This window comes from Globicephala melas, chromosome 9 (assembly GCF_963455315.2).
Source record: "Globicephala melas chromosome 9, mGloMel1.2, whole genome shotgun sequence".
NCBI classification, from domain to species: Eukaryota; Metazoa; Chordata; class Mammalia; order Artiodactyla; family Delphinidae; genus Globicephala; species Globicephala melas.
The window spans coordinates 15,849,845-15,868,780 of NC_083322.1; the positions used below are offsets into that span (position 1 = coordinate 15,849,845).

General features: G+C 39.3%; 1 protein-coding gene across 2 annotated transcripts in view; it reads left to right on the top strand.

Annotated features, from left to right (window-relative positions):
• Positions 1-16,175: 16,175 nt before the first annotated feature.
• The window catches only part of PTN (pleiotrophin), a 96,862-nt gene continuing 94,101 nt past the window's right edge, over positions 16,176-18,936 (top strand). The window contains exon 1 of one of the 2 annotated variants that reach the window (XM_030853932.2): positions 16,176-16,466. The gene's annotated coding sequence lies outside the window, so the exon portion shown is untranslated. The remainder of the gene's footprint in view (positions 16,467-18,936) is intronic. The other variant, XM_030853931.2, reaches the window with a different exon arrangement.

Here is an 18,936-nt window from a genome sequence, read left to right on the forward strand (position 1 = left end):
AGGTATAAGGGAAAGAATAGAATGTTGGCACAGGCAGAAGTATGTGATCTGATGGAAATTAAGAGTAAAATAACTATTTTCCATTGCAACAGCTCTTTATTAATAAAGTGAGCTAGTTAAAGGAAATTAAAGAATGTTCCTAAAACTCAGTACAGATGCTGAAATTCAGCATTAAAAAAAAAAAAAAAAAACCAAAACCCAAAACCCAGGGAGGTGCAAGTAACTATGTTTGGTCTTTGGGGGAGAGATCATGTAATTACAATTTGTTTGCCATATCATAAGGGGAACAATCTATGCCTCTCATGTAATAGTTGTAGCAGATGTGTTTGTTGGCTACCCCATAGCCTTCTGCAACCTCCATTTCCTTTGCCTTCCTACCATATAGAGGCTGAAAAAAAAAATCCTATCATCTTCAACTTACTGATCTTCCTTCCATGTCAATCACTTATGACCCTGTCATGGCTAATAATGTGTAAGGGGTCTTCTGGGGGCCTTTGGAAGGATTTATCCTTTCCCCATGAGAAAGAGATACTCAAGGAGAAGCCCTCTGTCCAGAACCATCCCTGAGACATAGCCATCTTGTAGACATAAGTGCAGGACAGCAGTATGGCAGAGACACCAAACTGAACCCAAATCTTTGAGATGCTGAATCAATGCCAGCAACCACCTATTTCTAGAAGTCTTGTTATGCAAGATACTGTCAGTCAGGTTTTCTATTATTTGAAGCTGTGAGCATTCCTAATTATCCCTAAAGATGGAGGCCACACTTTAGATAGTAATCTCCTTATCTGAATTCCATCATGATTTTTCTCTAGCAACTTACAGTTTCAAAACGTGAGTAATCATAATAATTCATTTCCCACAGATCAAAATGTTATAGGATGTGGGAAAAATGTAATGAAAATTTTGGGAAGATGAAGACTGAAAAAAACCAGAGGATATTCTTGGTCAGGACTGGCTCAGACCTCAACTTGACCCCCTCTAGCTGTGTGATCTCATCCAAAAAATAGGATGAGTCATTTACCTCACAGAGTTTTTGTGAGAATTACATGTGATATTTGCAAGTTGCTTACCCCAGTGCCTGGAAGATGAAGATGATTATAGCCTGTTTTTATTATAGACTCCTGAATTAATTTGCAAAATAAATGTTCAATTTTTATAGTCATCTTTTTGATATCACCTTGCACTTTCCCAGCTTTTTGGGAAATATTTATTCTATGATTACTTCTCAAATATACTCAGTTTTCCTTTTTGACAAAATTCTCATTGGTGCCAGTTTTTTTCTCAGTAGTTATTCCAATCCTTTAGCTTTCATGCACAAACCAAACACTGTACTCCTCTCACCAACTCTCTCCCTCATTCACCTAACTAGGATGAGGCCAAAATCAGTGTAGTGCAAGGGAAGGCGGGGGAAGGGAAGAGCATGGGAATGTCAAAATAACCGGAGACAAGTACCTAGCCCAGCACATGTAAAATCAATGTCAGAGAAATTTCACCCAGCTGGGACAGGGAAATAGTGCTGACCTTAAGGTGGCACTGATGCTCTCATGCATACACACAGAAAGCCCAAACAGAACAAAATAATGAAAAAACAAGAAAGAAGATTCACAAACATGCACGCAACAAAACAAAAAGCAAGCAGAACTTAAGACACTGAAATTGTAAGCTTTGGGTAATAGCAAAAATCTCCTTGCAAGTTTACTAAAGAGTCATTAGTATGATTGTTTTAATGGATAAGAGAAGGGACATGGGGGGATGGAATGGGATGGGAAACAAGACTTAGTTAAGCTACCAATTTTGTCATTTAAGTAGCAGATAACCAGATTTTTCTTTAAAAGGCATGATTTCCCTTTCCTCCAGCCACTTTGATATGGGGAACTGCCAAAATATAATTACCTCCAAGTCTGGGAGAAATGAAAGAATTAGTCATTAGCTAAGTTTCTCCTTTTTTACTTTGGACATAGAAGCATCAGAAAGATAAATCAAACACCCCTTTTAAAAGGGCAAACTCTAGCTTGAAAAGATTTTTATTGTAGGGTTGAGAGCTTCTTGCACAAACTGATTTAAGGAAGTATTATAAATGGACTAATTAAAGCAAGGGGCCCATCGTTTTGGATCATTCTTTAAAAATGCATAAAAGGGGAATTTAAAATTGTTGGTTTGTACAGTGGTATATACTTCTAAATTTTGCTTAAATAATACACTCTCTACTTGAATCTCGCATAAACCTCAGAACTCAACATTTCTAAAGGTGGACTCATCTCTAGTCGTCCAATCCTGTCCCCTGTCTCAAAAGTTGGCAACATCATCCACAAAGGTGGAATCCTAGGGGTTATTTTTGATCATTTTTTCCTTTCACCATTTATAGCCAATCAGCCACTGCTTTTTGACAATGACTTTCTCTCGAATCTCTTGTTCCTCCATCACCATTGCTGGTTTATTTATTCAGGCACGTGGTTACCCACCTAGATCATCTCAGCTGGTGTCCTTGCTTCATCTCCACTCTTTCTATTCTACCTACCCAATGCAGTAAGATCTTTAAAGTGGAAATCTGATATATGGCACTCTATGGCTTAAAACGAATCAAGGAATGCCTATAACAATAAAATAAAGTCTAACTTCCTTAAGAATGTTGGCAAGGTTATCCATAAATCTGACCCCTGTTCATCTCTTCAAATTCATCCCCTATAATATCTTTCTAAGCATGCTATGTAATGAAAAAATGGCAAATCTATAATAAGTGGTTGGTATTATTGTTCCAGTTTTGATGAGTCTTTCACATGTACACAGAGATAGAAAGGGATATATAGGTATTTATATACTGGCTTCTTCCTTCAACCCAACCTTTTATTTTCTTGTCTAGATTTCCACTTAAATTTGCACTAGTGTCAATCAAAAATGTCAATCCACTAAATATATACCAGTAAGTCAGCAGGGTAACGAGTGCTAGGAATTTAACTTCTTACAGCAATTACCATCTGTTTACAGCTTGAAAGAATGAAAAATCTGAAACTTATATGCCGGAATCTGAAAATTATATGCCAGAATACATTATGGTAAGAGTCTGAAATGACAAAAGGTTGTGGTTAAATGAGATCCTCACGTTTCTGTTAATTTTCAATACATTAGGCCTCACTTTGCATACTATATTCAACCTAGTTCTTGGAAAGTAAGTTCTCCCCAACCATTCTAGATAAAAATGAACAAGTTTCAAATTGTGCATACTCTGCTTTCAAGAGAAGGAGACCTCAAGGCACAGTGAATGTGAATGGATGCCTAAAGGCAACCACTCAGAAAGCAGCTGATTGGGGCACTCAATTCCCACTAAATAATTCAGAATCTCTAATGGAAATCAGATCCAACGTTTCCTCGGTGGAGGAGCAGCCCTTCTTGGTCACCCAATATTCAGCTAGCTACTCAAGAGCTTCTGAGAACAATAAAGTAAAAGGTAAAAAATATTTTAATGGTGTTCATATTCTCTTGGGTGCTTTCTTGGCATGAAGTTCCCAACTTCCTGACAGCTGCTGCCATTGTGAAGAGACAGAGAGAGCAAAAGAAAGAAATCAATATTTAAATCTGAAACAGCCAGAAAGTTCAATGAGAGGCGCCCCTATTAACTGGTTTGTGTATGTGTTTGGCCTTTCAAAAGCCCCCAGTCTCAAGAAGAGAGAAGACATTTTAAGTAAACAACTCATTAGGAATCACACAGCAAGTGTTAGTTAGCTCATGATACACACACTTAATTTAAGGAAGAATATTCATGTGAGATATTGTCTAGAAATTTCAATAACAGAATGAACTGTTGCACAAAGTAATATGCCTATTTCTCTCTCTCTCTCTCTCTCTCTCTTTCTCTCTCCCTCTCTCTCTCTCTCAACAGGAAGAGAATATTGATTTCCCAGTCTTGGCCACCAGCCCCACCCCTTCTCACTATAAGCATTGAGATGAATGAGTTTGTGTCTCTAAAAGCACTAAGCAATCTTCAAGAGAGTACCGCTTTATAAATAAAAAAAAAGCTTTAGTATTATTGGGTAGAAATGTTAGAGAGAAAGTTGGAGCTCTTATCAAAGGCTGTTGGTGCCCCGACATTTGCTGTCAGCTCTGAAAAAGTGGCTGTGAAACTCATTGTATCCAATCGTGGTTGGCTTGGGGCCCAGCATACAGTGGGATTTCTGGCCAGTGGCCCCGTACAGTGGGACGGCTGGCGCCTGGCCCAGGGATTAGAGAGCTTTCATTTCTTTGTCTCATTGATATTAGTCACAGAATCTCCCTTTTCATGCACAACCCAAACCCGTGCGGGGGCGGGGGGAGAGAGCAGAAGCAGAAATGCTGCAAACTCTGAGCTCTTGTACCCCAGGAATAAGAAGAACATTTCCATTTCCAACTCAGTTATCCAACATCTGCATCTATTTCTTTATGCACATTTAGCAGGAAATGGATAGTGTGGTGTATCCTTGAAAGAAAAATTGCTTTATACGCATAAGTTACTGCAAGTTAGCCTTGGACAAACAAGGTATTCAGTGTCTCCAGGCTTCTTTTGCTTCTCCCTCTCCCTTCCCCTCTCCTTCTCTTTCTCTCTAACGAACAAATGACTATTCTGAAATTTCATCTCAAGGAGCAATTTTGGTAAACATAATTTGTGGGCACATTTCCTTTCATTTCTAGATGTGTGTGTGTGTACCCTTTGCCAAAAGGTCATATGTAATATATCATTTGTTGACAGGTTTCCTTTGATTCCTTCCTTATGTGTGTGTGTGATTGTGTATTTGTGTGTAGGTGTGTGGTAGATGCTTTGCAGACTATCTGTACTAATATGTCCTAGAGCCACTTTCTCCTTGAGTCTTGGAAAATATTTTGCTGACTTCCATAGGCTAAACTTTGGTCTCAACTAATAATAATCTTGGCTTAAATATTCATGCCCAATGGAAATGAAAGTCATTTCCAAAATAAAACTAGGGCCATGAATTACTGAATAACAACTGATCTTAAAATAAACCACAGAGCCCCAACATATCTGAACAGGATGACTCAGGCTCACATCCCTTTGCCTGATTTCCCTAAAAAAATCTCTGATACAAGAAAGGAAATACTAATGTCTGACGGAGGGTCTCAGCTGAGCGCATGGGCATAACCTTGCTTCTTTTCAGTATATTGCAGAACTGCCATTAGTGAGAAATTTGTTCATCTCAAGTATAAAATATGTACATTTTCTGGAAGTGGTAGAGGGAGTCAGTGAGAGACAGACAGACAGACAGACAGGCAGAAGCGGGGCAGGGAGTGGGGAAAGAACCCTAGACAAGATAGAAATGCCTCTGTGAAAGGTTGTCACCATCTTCATCAAAGGATTAAACTTCTGCTTCCTCAACTCTGACAGAGTAATATGATATCTATCCTTATGGGTTCCTGATATGCATCAAATGAGAAAATATATGTGAAAGACTTTGTAAAACTTACAGTATTTGAAGAAAGTGGAGTTGCTGTAGCACTTGAAGATGGCAATATTTAAGAGGGAAAATGAAAAGAAAGATGGATTTTGTTCAGGAAAAAGACACGTTAACTATGGACTTCCAAATTCCTAAAATTATAATAATAAATATCCAATTATATAATATAATATCCAATCCCATACTCAGAATAGCAGGATCTTAGATTACTTGTTCTACTATATTGTAAAGAGAAGAATATGAAGGTCAAGAGCCATTGGTGGTTTATCCAATGTCAGAAAACTAACTAGCAACAGATCAAGGGAATCTGATTCTGCTCATTTTTAACCCAGTATTCTTGAGTCTGCATTCCTTCCAAATGAGAACTCACTGTTTCTGTTTTTGTTTTTTTTAAAACAATGAGCTCTGAGAGAGGTGTTGGAGGTGATGGAGCAGTTCATTGCCACACTGTAAACCTGGAAAGTCTTCATGGTGCAGGAGGAACTTGACTGAAGAATAGTGTTTGGGTAAAAGCAGTAGAGCAGGGAAGACCTTATCAGTCCAGAAAAATAGCAAGAAACTATGAGGTGTAAAGAAGCACGCTATGTACAGAGGCTGCTGGCGAGAGCTACCTGGCTGCATAGAAATGGATGTTGGAGACGATGAGAAATGAAGCACATTATTAAAGGCCAAACTTTAGACGATGTCATTCAAATACATTTTACCTGCACTGTAAAAGTTTGGATTATTGAATCAAAGACTGACAAGGTGACAAGTTCTTAAAGGATTTTCTTTTAGTCTGTCTCCATACCTCTGCCAAATTAATCTTCCTAAATACTGCCTGCACCGTGTCAGTCTGTTTCAGACACCGCCACGTCTCTGCAGGGTTGACAATAAAGGCAGACTCAAGATCTGCCCCAAAGTGACCTTCACTCCGATTTAAGTTTGCTCCCAGGTCTGGCCTCTGCTTCAGCCAAAATTGCCCACAAACCATACCCAGCATTTTTTCTGGACTTCATGGGCTTCCCTGGCTAGAATAATTGCCACCTCTGACTTGACTCATAAAACCCATTCTTCAAAACCAGCATACATTTTTCCATTTCTATTAAGTATTCTTTCATTTTTCCTGACTTTTGCTGTGGATGCTTTTTCTTCTGAACTGAGGAAACAACCCTTCATTATAAACTCATACACATTTGTCAGTAATGCCATATGTGTAATCTCTTTGAGGACAGGGCACGTGTCTTCACATGTTGCTTTGTCTTTGTGTATCCCCAGCATAAGTGCTGCCTAGATGAGCTGGTGTTGAAGCAGAATCTGAGGGTTGACTAGTCAGGCACCTACACACTGCAGACATCCTTCTTTGTTGACTATCAACAAAATATCTGTTAATAATAGGGGTTAGCAATCTAATTTGGGAAATGAGCAAAGAAAAACTGATTTCTTAAAATAAAGTGGTTTACGTTTGAGAGTCTTAGGATACAGCTTTTAATTAAGGGAAAGTACATATTTAAAGGACTTGTTACTTCATATTATTTCCTTTACACATGGATCTAGTCCCAATATAATGCAGTGTCTGCCCCAGATTTTTACGTAGTAATTTTAAAGGTTCTCTGTTAGTTTAGTGAGTGATGATATCGTGTTTATTAATAACCAAGCAGTGTTCTAGACATTTTAAAAGCTTAGTTTTCTTTGCAAACTTGAGAGGCAGGCACTGTTATCATCCTTATTTTTCCAATGGTAAACCAAGGCACAGGGGGGTTAAATAACTTACCAAAGATCACACAGCCAGTAAGTGAAAGTCCCAGCCTTTGAAACCAGGAAGTCTGACTAGAGTCTATGTCATTAACCACTACAGCTAGCTACCTCATCATTTGATTTTGTAAAAAATTTTCTTGAGGTCCATTTAAGAATTTTAGTTATATACAATAAAATGCACTCATGTTAAGTGTACAGTTTGAAGATTTTTAATAAATGTATATTTCCATGCAACCACCACATCAGTATATTATCTGATGGTTCTATCAACCTCTCCCAACCTGAACTGCAGTGGCAGGCAACACTGATCTGTTTTTTGTCAATGTAGATGAGCCTAGGTTTTCTAGAATTTTATATAATATAATCATACAGTATATGCTCACAAGTGTCTGGCTTGTTTTGCTCGGTGTAATGTTTTTGAAGTTAATCCATGTTGTTGCCATGTATCAGTAGTTTATTCTCTTATGGTTGAGTAATATCTCATTGAACGGATCTACTACATTTTATTAACACATTCAACAACTGAAGGATTTTCAATTTGGGGCTATTAAGAATAAAAATGCTATGAACATTTATATACAAAATTTGGTGTGGGATACATATTTTTATTTAACTTGAGTAAATACCTAAGAGTGAAAAGTCTAGATCATATGATAGATGTTTTGTTTTGTTTTGTTTTGTTTTGTTTTTTTTGCGGTACGCGGGCCTCTCACTGTTGTGGCCTCTCCCGTTGTGGAGCACAGGCTCCGGACGCACAGGCTCAGCGGCCATGGCTCACGGGCCCAGCCGCTCCGCGGCATGCGGGATCCTCCTGGACCGGGGCACGAACCCGTGTCCCCTGCATTGGCAGGCGGACTCAACCACTGCGCCACCAGGGAAGCCCGATACATGTATTTTTAATTCATTAAATGTATTAACAGCTGCCAAACTGTTTTCCAAACTGGTTGTATCTTTTTATATTACCACCAATGCTTAGGATTGTCAATATTTTTAATTGTAGCTCTTTGAGTAGGTAGGTAGTAGTATGTCATTGGGGTTTGAGTTTGCATTTCCTTGACAGGGCAAACGATGTTAAGCATTTCTTTCTATGCTTATCGGCATTTACATATTTCATTTTGTGATGTGTCTGTTGAGATCTTTTGGCAATTTTTTATTAGGATGGCTGACATCTGATTATTGAGTTATATGGAATCTTTAATGTTCTGGATCATGATCTTTGTCAGACACATATTTTGAGAAGACAGCTGGCCCTCCTGTATCTGAGGATGTGGAACCCATGGATACAGAGGGCCAACTGCACTATGCCTCTTTACATAAGGGACTTGAGCATGGGTAGGTTTTAGTATCATGGGGGTCATAGAACAAATCTCTATGGCAAATGTTGAGGGAAAATTGTATTTATTTTCATTGTCGGGATTGCCTCATTATTTTTATGATGGCTTTCAAAGAGCAAAATTTTAATTTTGATGAAGTGCAATTTCTCAATGTTTTAATAATAGTTCGTGCTATTTATGTCCAATCTATGAAACCTTTGCCTACTCCAGAGTAACAAAGATTTTCTCCTACTATTTATCTAGACATTCTATAGCATTTGCTTTTACATTTAGGTCTATTTGGAGTTAATTTTTCTCTATGGTGTCAAAGTTTATTTCTTTCCATGTGGATATCCAGTTCTTTCAGGACCATTTGTTGGAAAGACCATCTTTTCTCCACTTAAATACATTTGAAACTATTTGTGAATTGATGATTTTGTTCTTCATTGACCCATAATTCTATATTTATGCTAGTACTAAACAATAATTTTGATTATTTTTACTCTACAGTAAGACTTGATACCAAGCAGTGTGCCTTCCAAATTTGTTCTTTATTTCTAAAAATGTTTTGCCTATTTGATAGACATTTTTCCAAAGAAGATATACAGATGGCCCAGAGGCACATGAAGAAATGCTCAACATCGCTAATTATCAGATAAATGCAAATCAAAACCACAATGAGATGTCACCTCACACTTGTCAAAACGGCTGTCATCAAAAAGTCTACAAATAACAAATATTGGTGAGGATATGGAGAAAAGGGACCCCCAGTACACTGTTGGTGGGATTGTAAATTGGTGCAGCCACTGTGGAGAACAGTAGGGAGGTTCCTCAAAAACCTAAAAACAGAACTACCATATGATCCAGCAATTCCACTGCTGGGTATATATCCAAAGAAAATGAAAACACTAATTTGAAAAGATACATGCACCCCAATTTTCACAGCAGCATTATTTACAAGATATGGAAGGAACCTAAGAGCCCATTAGCAGATGAATGGATAAAGAAGATGTGGCATACACACACACACACACACACAACGGAATACTACTCAGTCATAAAAAAGAACGAAGTTCTGCTCTTTGGAACAATGTAGGTGGACCTATGCTTATTGAACTAAGACAGAGAAAGACAAATACTTCGTATTATCACATATATGGAATCTAAAAAATAAAACAAAAGCATGTATATAACAAAACAGAAACAAACTCACAGATATAGAGAACAAACTAGTGGTTACCAGTGGAGAGAGTGAGCGAGGGAGGGATGAGATAGGAGTATGGGATTAAGAGATACAAATTACTATGTATAAAATAAGTAAGCAACAAGGACATATTGTACAGCATGGGGAAATTTAGCTATTATTTTATAATAACTTTAAAAGGAGTATAATCTTTAAAAATACTGAATCAGTATGTTGTACACCTGAAAATAATATAATACCATAAATCAACTATACTTAAGGAAAAAAGGTTTTTTAATTAAAAATATTTTTTAACTGTTTTGCCTATTTGAGATCCTTTGCATGGCCATAGGAATTCTGGTATCACTTTGTCAATTTCTATAAAAAAACGTCTTGGGATTGGGTTTGGATGGCATTTAATCTATAAATAAGTATGGAGAGAATTTCATCCTAACAATTTAAAATTTTCAAATCAATGAACATAACAAATCTCTCCCATTTCTTTAGGTGTTCTATTACTTTTATCAGAAATGTCTGTTGTTTTGCAGTGTATAAGCCTTTGACACGTTTTGTGAAATTTATCCCACAAAGTAGTTCATGCTTTTGATATGTACTTTTTAATATTTCATTTTCCAATTGTTCATTGCTAGAATATAGACATAAAATTGATTTTTATAATTTGCATCCAGCTAAAGACACTTTTTAGTTCTAGAAGCTTTTCTGTGCATTCCTGACAATTTTCTATGTACATATTCATGTCATATGAGAATAAAGGCAATTGTACTTCTTCCTTTTCATTATTTTCCTTTCATTTTCTGGCTTTATTTTACTGATTGAAGTCTCCAATACAATATCGAATAAAAGTGGTAAGAGTGGTCATTCCTGCCTTGTTCCTAATCTTAGATGGGAAGCATTCACTTTCACTATTAAGTATCACATTAGCTGGAGGCTTTCTGCAGATATGTCTTATCAGAACAACGATAATCATTTATATTCTTAAGTTGCTGAGAACTGTTATCATGAATGGGTGTTGAATTTTTTCAAATGCTGTTCCTGTATATTTAATGTGTTCCTTTTGTTCCTCTAGTTAATCTGTTAAAATGGTGAATTCTATTGTTTGATTTTCACATGTAAAACCAAACTTGCATTCCAGGGATAATCATCCAATTTGTGTACAGTACTATATTTTTTTCTACATTACTAGTACTGATTTGATGATATTTGTTACGGACTTCTGCATCTGTGCTCATGAGGGATATTGGTCTGTAGATTTTATTTTCTTGCATCGTGTGATCAAGCCCCTTTGTGTGTTTCAGGCTGGATTTTCTGGAAGAGTCTGGCAGAGGCCACTGCCCAAGCCCTGCTCCTCAGCTTTGCCAGTTTAGAACCTTGATTTTTAGCAGTTCCTGACAAGAAAGACAAGATTGAGGGGCTTGACTCAAGCTACTTAGATTCATAAGAGACTGAGTGATAAAGTGCACATTTATAAAATTTCATGGAGAAATGCTAGCAGGCATTGTGGGTTGCTTCCCAAATCCTTTACACCTTTTCCTTTTGCTGGCAGAGTCTATGGCTGTGTGGCTAGGGGTCTATTGTCCACTGGGGTTTGGGCTTGCTTTATTTTAAGCCACATATGCCTGAAGCTCTCTGACCCCATATTGAAGAGAATTGGTTCACAAATTGGAGATGCAGAGTCAAAAGATGGAAAGAGGGCTTACCCTGGTGGCGCAGTGGTTGAGAGTCCGCTTGCCGATGCAGGGGACACGGGTTCGTGCCCCGGTCCGGGAAGATCCCACATGCCGCGGAGCGGCTGCGCCCGTGAGCCATGGCCGCTGAGCCTACGCGTCCGGAGCCTGTGCTCCGCAACGGGAGAGGCCACAACAGTGAGAGGCTCGCGTACCGCTAAAACAAACAAACAAACAAAAACAAAGAAACAAACAAAAAAAAAGATGGAGAGACCTGGGTTCTTGAAGACTTTAAAACACTGTCTACCAACCTGTGTTGTTTGTGAGATAAATTCCTGAATTACTTAAGCCTTTCTTAGTTGAGTTTTCTGTTTTCTTATCAAAAAACAGCAAAATCATTTAAAAAATTACCTGAAATTGAAGTAAGTTTTGTAATATAGTTGCAGGGAACAAAAAATAAAAGGTTTTTAAAAAAATTCCCTTTCAACTATTTCAGAGAGAGGATGAGAAGTGTATTCATGGGACTTCTGTCAAACTGAGGGCATGATGAATTGTCCTTTTGCCTTCTAGCCATATTGAAGAACTCGGGGTGGTAATCAAGAATCCAAACATCCTGCCAAGCAGGCAATCCAGGAGACCTGCTGGCCAATTTTTCAGCAGGTTCCTTCACATTTTTTAACTTCATGCTGATCACACTTCTTGAACTTGTCACTGCAGAATCAGCGGCCTCATTTTCAAAACACCCTTAGGACATGTTATGATTTCTATGACTTCAAATCATCTTGCATTTAGTTATATTTTAGCCTGGTAACACCCATGCAGGGGGCTCATTAATTACCCCTGAGAGGCTGGGAACTGGCATGAGCAAACCAAGGTGACTGCTGACAGGCGCTTTTGGGGGCAAAGAAAGTATGAAAGGGTACGTTTGGGGTTAGTTATTCTTCACGAGAAACAGGGACATGCGGAAGAAGTCTGGACGGTGGATTACTGCTGTAGCCTCCTAACTGGGATCTCTGCTTCCAACTTTGCCCTCATGTGGTCCATTCAACACAGCAGAGAGACCCTGTTGGACCAGAGTCCCGTTCTGCCACTCTTCACGGCTTCCCACCTCATTCAGAATAAAAGTGGAATTCCCGTGTCCTTGCGGTGGACACAGGCTTTGCATGATCTGGCCTGTTACTTTCCTCACCTCCATGCACTACGTTCCTGCCCAAGTGACCTCCCCACGGGTCCTCTATCACATCCGGCAAAGTCAGACCTTTGAATTTGCTGACCTTTGTCTGGAGGTCCTTCTCCCCAATATTTGCTTAGTCAGCTCCCTCACCTCTTTTAAGTCTTCACTCACATTTCTGCCCAGAAAGTTTTTCCTCCCCCAAATTGATGATTTCATCTTCCTTCACAGTCTTTTTTTCCATGGCACTTATCACATCCTTAAAAAAATTTAATTCCTTAATTAATTTCATTTGCCTGTTTATTTATATAAACAAAAATGTAAGCTGTATGAGAGTAGAGATTTTCATCTGTTTCTGTCCATGGCTCTATTCACTCAAAAACTTAAGCGCTCAGAGAATGTCAGCTAAATAAATGAAATGACTTGAAATCTTAGATCAACAGACCCATGACTGTGACACAGGAAGGAGTCTGGATTTGAAGTTGCACATTTTAGAGTGCATTAGAAAACATCTTCTTAAACTTTGGTGTACGTGCTGGGCTAATATCAATCTCATAGACTTTTATTTCTTAAAAAGAAACTCTCTTTAATCTTCCTTTATATTTTTAAAATACAGTGGTTAAAAATGGTAATTATGGCCCCATCCAGCCATTATAATCTCTAATTAAGAGCCTGGGAAGCATGGTGGTGATGATCGTAGAACAATGTGAGTGTACATAATGCCAGAGAGCTGTACACTTAAAAATCATTGTATGTTTTACCACAATAAAAAAGTAAAAATAAATAAAAATTTTTTAAATTAAAAAAATGCAATGGTTAATAATGTTGGTCAGGGTTTCTCAATGTCAGCTCTATTAACATTTCAGGCCAAATAATTCTTTGCTGTGGGAGCTGTCCTGTGCATTGTAGGATGTTTAGCTGCATCCCTGGCCTCTACTCACTACATACCAGTAACAACCCCTCCCCTAAGCTGTGACAACCAAAAATGTCTCCAGTCATTGCCAAATGTTCACTTGAAGGCAAAATTGCTCCTGGTCGAAAACCACTCATGTAAATAATTTTCATACGTTCCTATTTGAATAAAGGGTTATATTTTTGATATAACATGTAATGGAGTGGAAATCGTGGGGATCTCATGCTTACTCTATCAACCCTATCGATAAACACCATAATAACTGGTAGCAACATGTTACATTTGTAGATGTTAAGATAATGTTTAAGAAGGTAGAGAAAATGGATAACTCCTTGTTTAATAGCCTGGAAATTTCACCCCTCTGGAGTGAGAGTGAATATGGAGAAGACTCTTTCGGTAAAGGGTCTGGGAAAAATAATAATAAAAAGTAATAATGTCCATTCCTCCACAATTTATACAGGTAAAATCAGATTAAAACAAACATTGCTGTATTTCATTGGGTAAATGGGATCACAAAAGGGAAACAGGCTACAGGAAGTCTGTGTGTAGAAGGAAGATACTTCCTTAGTCATTTATTTCACGTGAGGATGGTGTGTGGCAGGTGCATGGGGAGTTTGGTTATGGGGACAGACTAGAGGTGTGTAAGTGAATTTCTGATGCCTCTGCTTTTGAAAAAATGGATGGATTGATTGACTGATTCAAAGCACTGCTTGTTGAAACAGCTCTTCGTCCCCAGCCAGCTCCTCCATGGTACACTTGTCTACATAGCCGTCAGAGTCCCTAAGTCTCTAAGAACTACTTCCCACAAAACAATGCTTCTCATTTTGGGGTTTAGCTTGAGTTCAAAGCACATGTAAATTTTAAGAGTTATATAAGGCACTTAGGCCATCATCAAAAAATCTACAAACAATAAATGCTGGAGAAGGTGTGGAGAAAAGGGAACCCTCCTACACTGTTGGTGGGAATGTAAATTGGTGCAGCCACTATGGAGAACAGTATGGTGGTTCCTCAAAAAACTAAAAATAGAACTACTGTATGACCGTGCAATCCCCCTCCTGGGCAAATGCCCAGAGAAAACCATAATCCAAAAAGATACATGCACCCCAGTGTTCATTGCAGCACTATTTACAATAGCCAGGACATGGAAGCAACCTAAATGCCCATCAACAGAGGAGTGGATAAAGAAGATGTGGTACATATATACAATGGAATATTACTCGGCAATAAAAAGTTATGAAATAGTGCCATTTGCAGAGACGTGGATAGACCTAGAGACTGTCATACAGAGTGAAGTAAGTCAGGAAGAGGAAAACAAATATGGTATACTAACGCTTATATGTGGAATCTAGAAAAATGGTACAGATGGACTTATTCGCAAAGCAGAAATACAGACACAGATGTAGAGAACAAACTTATGGAAACCAAGCAGGGAGGGGGGGTGGAATGAATTGGGAGATGGGGATTGACATATACACACTACTATGTATAAAATAGATAAGTAATGAGAACCTACTGTATAGCACAGGGAAGTCTGCTCAATGCTCTGTGGTGACCTAAATGGGAAGGAAATCTAAAAAAGAGGGGGGTTTTATATATATATATATAACTAATTCACTTTGCTGTGCAGCAGAAACTAACACAACATTGTAAAGCAACTATATATACTCCAATAAAAATTAATAAAAGAAGAGTTATATAAGGCCCTTACTAGATATTTATCAAACTGAATTGAAAGGATGTTACCTCAGAACTACAGGAAATGGAAGTATATTTTGCAACCACATTTGGGGTGAGCACCATCAAATGATAAGCTGAAAGGCAGTGAAAGCAAGACGAAGAGCAGGAAAAAACGGATGAGCGGAGGAGAACCTCACAATTTCCTTTTTGAGAATGTTTGGGCAAATTTGTTTTATACTTAATCATTTTTGCGCAATACTTTCATCTATATCACAGATACTCATCTATGTGTTACTTAAACAATCCTAGGTATATTATCTTAGCTCCTTTCCTCATTCGAAGAAAAATGTAATTCCAGAAAGACACAGAAGTCCAGCCTCTGAGTTTTACAAACCTCGGAGTTCGAGCTACGTTCGTTAACCCCCTAAATTCTTGGGTGTCAAAGGCATGTCACTAAATAGGTCACTAAATGCACCAAGGAAGCCAGAAAAGGAAAGAGCCCCCTAAAGGAAAGTGGCATTTTAATTGGGAACTTTCAGACATCTGTCACTCTGTGACAAGCGCAAAAAAGTCCTTTGCACATGTGGTGACGCGCAGGTGGGATGGGACTGACAGCTGAAGTGACTGAAGCTGTGCGGGGCGAGGGCGAAAGACGTGGGGACAAATGAGAGCCTGGTCTTGAAGACTGCTTTTTCACCCTGAATATCATTTAAAAAGAATCGCCGGGGGCCCAAACTGTAGTTTAAGATGCCATCAATCGTCCATTTAAGACGCGCTACTTGATTAACTGGGGTACGCACCCACCTAAAGAAGAGGTCATGCACAAAGTTTGGGAAAGAGATATTGCATCTGTCTCTGCTAAAAACGAAACAGGGCTTCAGCCTCTGGCCTCTGGGTTCAAATCCGCGTGCTGGCGCGGGTGGGGAGATACTGCCCCTGGTGAACCCTGCTTTTAATAAGTTTCCCAATCAGCTCTCGAGGGAAAGGCGCGCCCCCCCCCCCCTCGCCCAGCCCTCGTATTCTCCCTGCCAGCTCCTCTCCTCCCTCCCATTCTCCATTTCCCTTCCGTCCCCTCCCCGGCAGGGCGTGCTCCACTCCGAGGCAGGATCCGTCTGGTTCCCCGCCTTCCAGTCCGAAAATCCCGCCAAGGGAGCCGCAGAGCAGAGGAAAAGCCAAAGTGGGGAGAGGGGAAGAAAGAGACCAGTGAGCCACCGTGCGTGCCGGCGGCGGGGAACAGGCGCGGCCGCGAGCAGCAGTGACTCGGGTACCTGGACTCCGGGCAGAAAGCCTCGCCCCGACCAACAAAGGCAGCCTGAGCGCACGCGGCTCGTTTGCGACTCCAAGTAAGTGGAAGGGAATGCGCGGTTCCTCCGAGGGCTCTCCGATCGACTTCCCCTTCAGCCTCCGCCACTTTTCTGGGCGCCCGCGGATGATCGTGGTAGGAGTGGGAGAGGGGCTGCTGGTGTCTTTGCTGGTGCGGCTGCTTTCAAAACTGATTTGCTCCAGAGGCATATTTTGGGGGCGTCTGGTCAGGATGGTCAGGGTGCCCATAGATGGGTGGAAGGAAAGCAGCTTTTGTGATGTTATGTGCGCATTTGGACTGTGTTCCTGCTTCCAGCGGAATGGAGAACATGCAGGGGCTTTGCTCTTTGTAAAACCTGAGTTAGTAGGTGTGTCTGTGGCTGGGTAGAGAAGAAGAGAAAGTCAGGCAGCCTGAGCAAGCAGGGCTCATTTTCCCATCCTTCCCCTGCTTCCCGGATTGCCCCAGGGCTTGCCAGCTGATGCGTCTTAGCTGGCATTTCTAGGTACCAAGTGGGGGCTTGTGCCTCCCAGTGCCAGCTGACCTTGCGGGTCCCTCGCAGACCATCCGGGCACTCCTTGTCCTGCCTGCCAGCCCAGGAATGGTTCTAGAAATGGTTACGTCCAAAGTTTAAAAGACACACCTTGAATCCCATTTCTCATTTGAATAATTTTAAGAACTGCCCTGTACAGAGACACTTGAACTTTTTATTTCAGCCACATAAAGCTTGGGTATATTAATTACCAATCTGCTAGATTCTTAGTTTCTGAGTTGATGTTTCTAATAAGTTAAAATATTTTAAAAGAGAGGAATGTATTTAACTCCTTCCCTTCTCTACTTAACACACAGAACATAAAACTTGCTCTCTCTTCAACACACACACAGACACACACACATCTTTTTCTTTAACAGAACACACAGGAACACCAGAACACACACTGAGTTTATCTACACTCCTGTTAACTCACCCCTACCTCTGTTAACAGCTGCTCTGTAAGTCTGGGGGATACATTGAAAATGTAGGAGTGGCATGTGGTGGTGGGAGGTGATGGTTGGGGAGAATGAACAATTCGAGAGAAATCAAAGTTCCAGTCTTTTGGCATCTTTTGTTTTCATCTGGAGGGTTACTGAGGCATTTTGCTTTAACAGCTTGAGAAAGGTGACCTACGGGTGTGTGTTGGAGGGAAGGGCCTGGGAGGAGGTCCAGGAACTATCAACAGGCGCTTTCGAACTAATAATATAACGAAGCAATTTCATGATCTCAGGCAAATGTGGAGTTGACGAAACAGCAAAGCCCTTTTTAGCCCCTTGATCATCTGGGGATGAACTGATATTTGAAATATTGAAAGGTAATGGGAGTGAAACAAAAGAGGTGTCTCCCAGTGTAGAAAATAAAGCTTCTATTTTCCATCTTCATTATGTTCCTTTTTAAGTAAATTATGCATTCTAAAGACCAAATCATTAAAATAAATTATAGTCCAGTTAAATTCTAAGAAAATTGGAGTGGTGTTTTCTTTTTTCCTCCCTTTGGGACATGAGTTATTTTAGAGTGGCAATATTTGTACTTTCTCATTTAAATTAGAGGATGGGCTTTTGAAAAATTATGTTGTGAAAAAACCCTCTAATACCATTATTTTGTGCTTTAAGAAACTTTGGTGCTTTTAATTCTCTAATCGTATTTTAAATCTGTAGAAGTTGATCTTTCCTCTCCTCCTGTTCCCAGGCCTCTTTTAGGACTTTTTTTTTTTTTTATCATTTAGGGAAAGGCCTCTATAAGGACACCCACCTGAAGCCATACTTAACGCATTAGGTGCTGTGTTCCAGATGTTTGCTTGTCGGTACAAATGTATTATATTTTCAAAGCTAGAGTGTGAGAGAAAAGAAACTACAGTTAATATGTGACTTTTTATTTTCTGACTTTTCGATGGGGTATTATATAGAATGAGGATGATAACATATATTTAAAATATTTATAGTACAATATATTATGTTTATAATACATAACTCTGTGGTTTCCTGGACCTCTTTTCATGGTATTGGGTATAATAAATTTACTGATTTATTGAAAATTTCCATGTACCTATTTAGTCTTCACATATAGCAATATGTGGCAGAACCCACATTTTTTAATGAACATTTTTGATGTTTTTACTCTAGAAAACCTAGTGGCCTGGTTTGAATTTTCACAGAACCGGATTATTGAAAATAACTTGAGAGAAATTAGGTCCCCGAATAATTTAATCACTTTTATCAATAAAATCAATCCTAGAAATTAAGTATTTGGGGTTTAAATATTTTTTTCCTTTTGAAGATACTCTTGCTTTCTTATTTAAATGACATTCTCATGTGAATTCTGATCATATTCTTATTTGCCATGTGGTATTTTATTACTATTCAAAATTTTCTCAGGAGACTGACTTTGGGTGGCTTGTTCGAAATGGGGTATTAGTTAATGGTGGATTGAGGGCCGGTAGTTAGAATTCAGATTATAAATTCCAGTTGTCCCAACACTT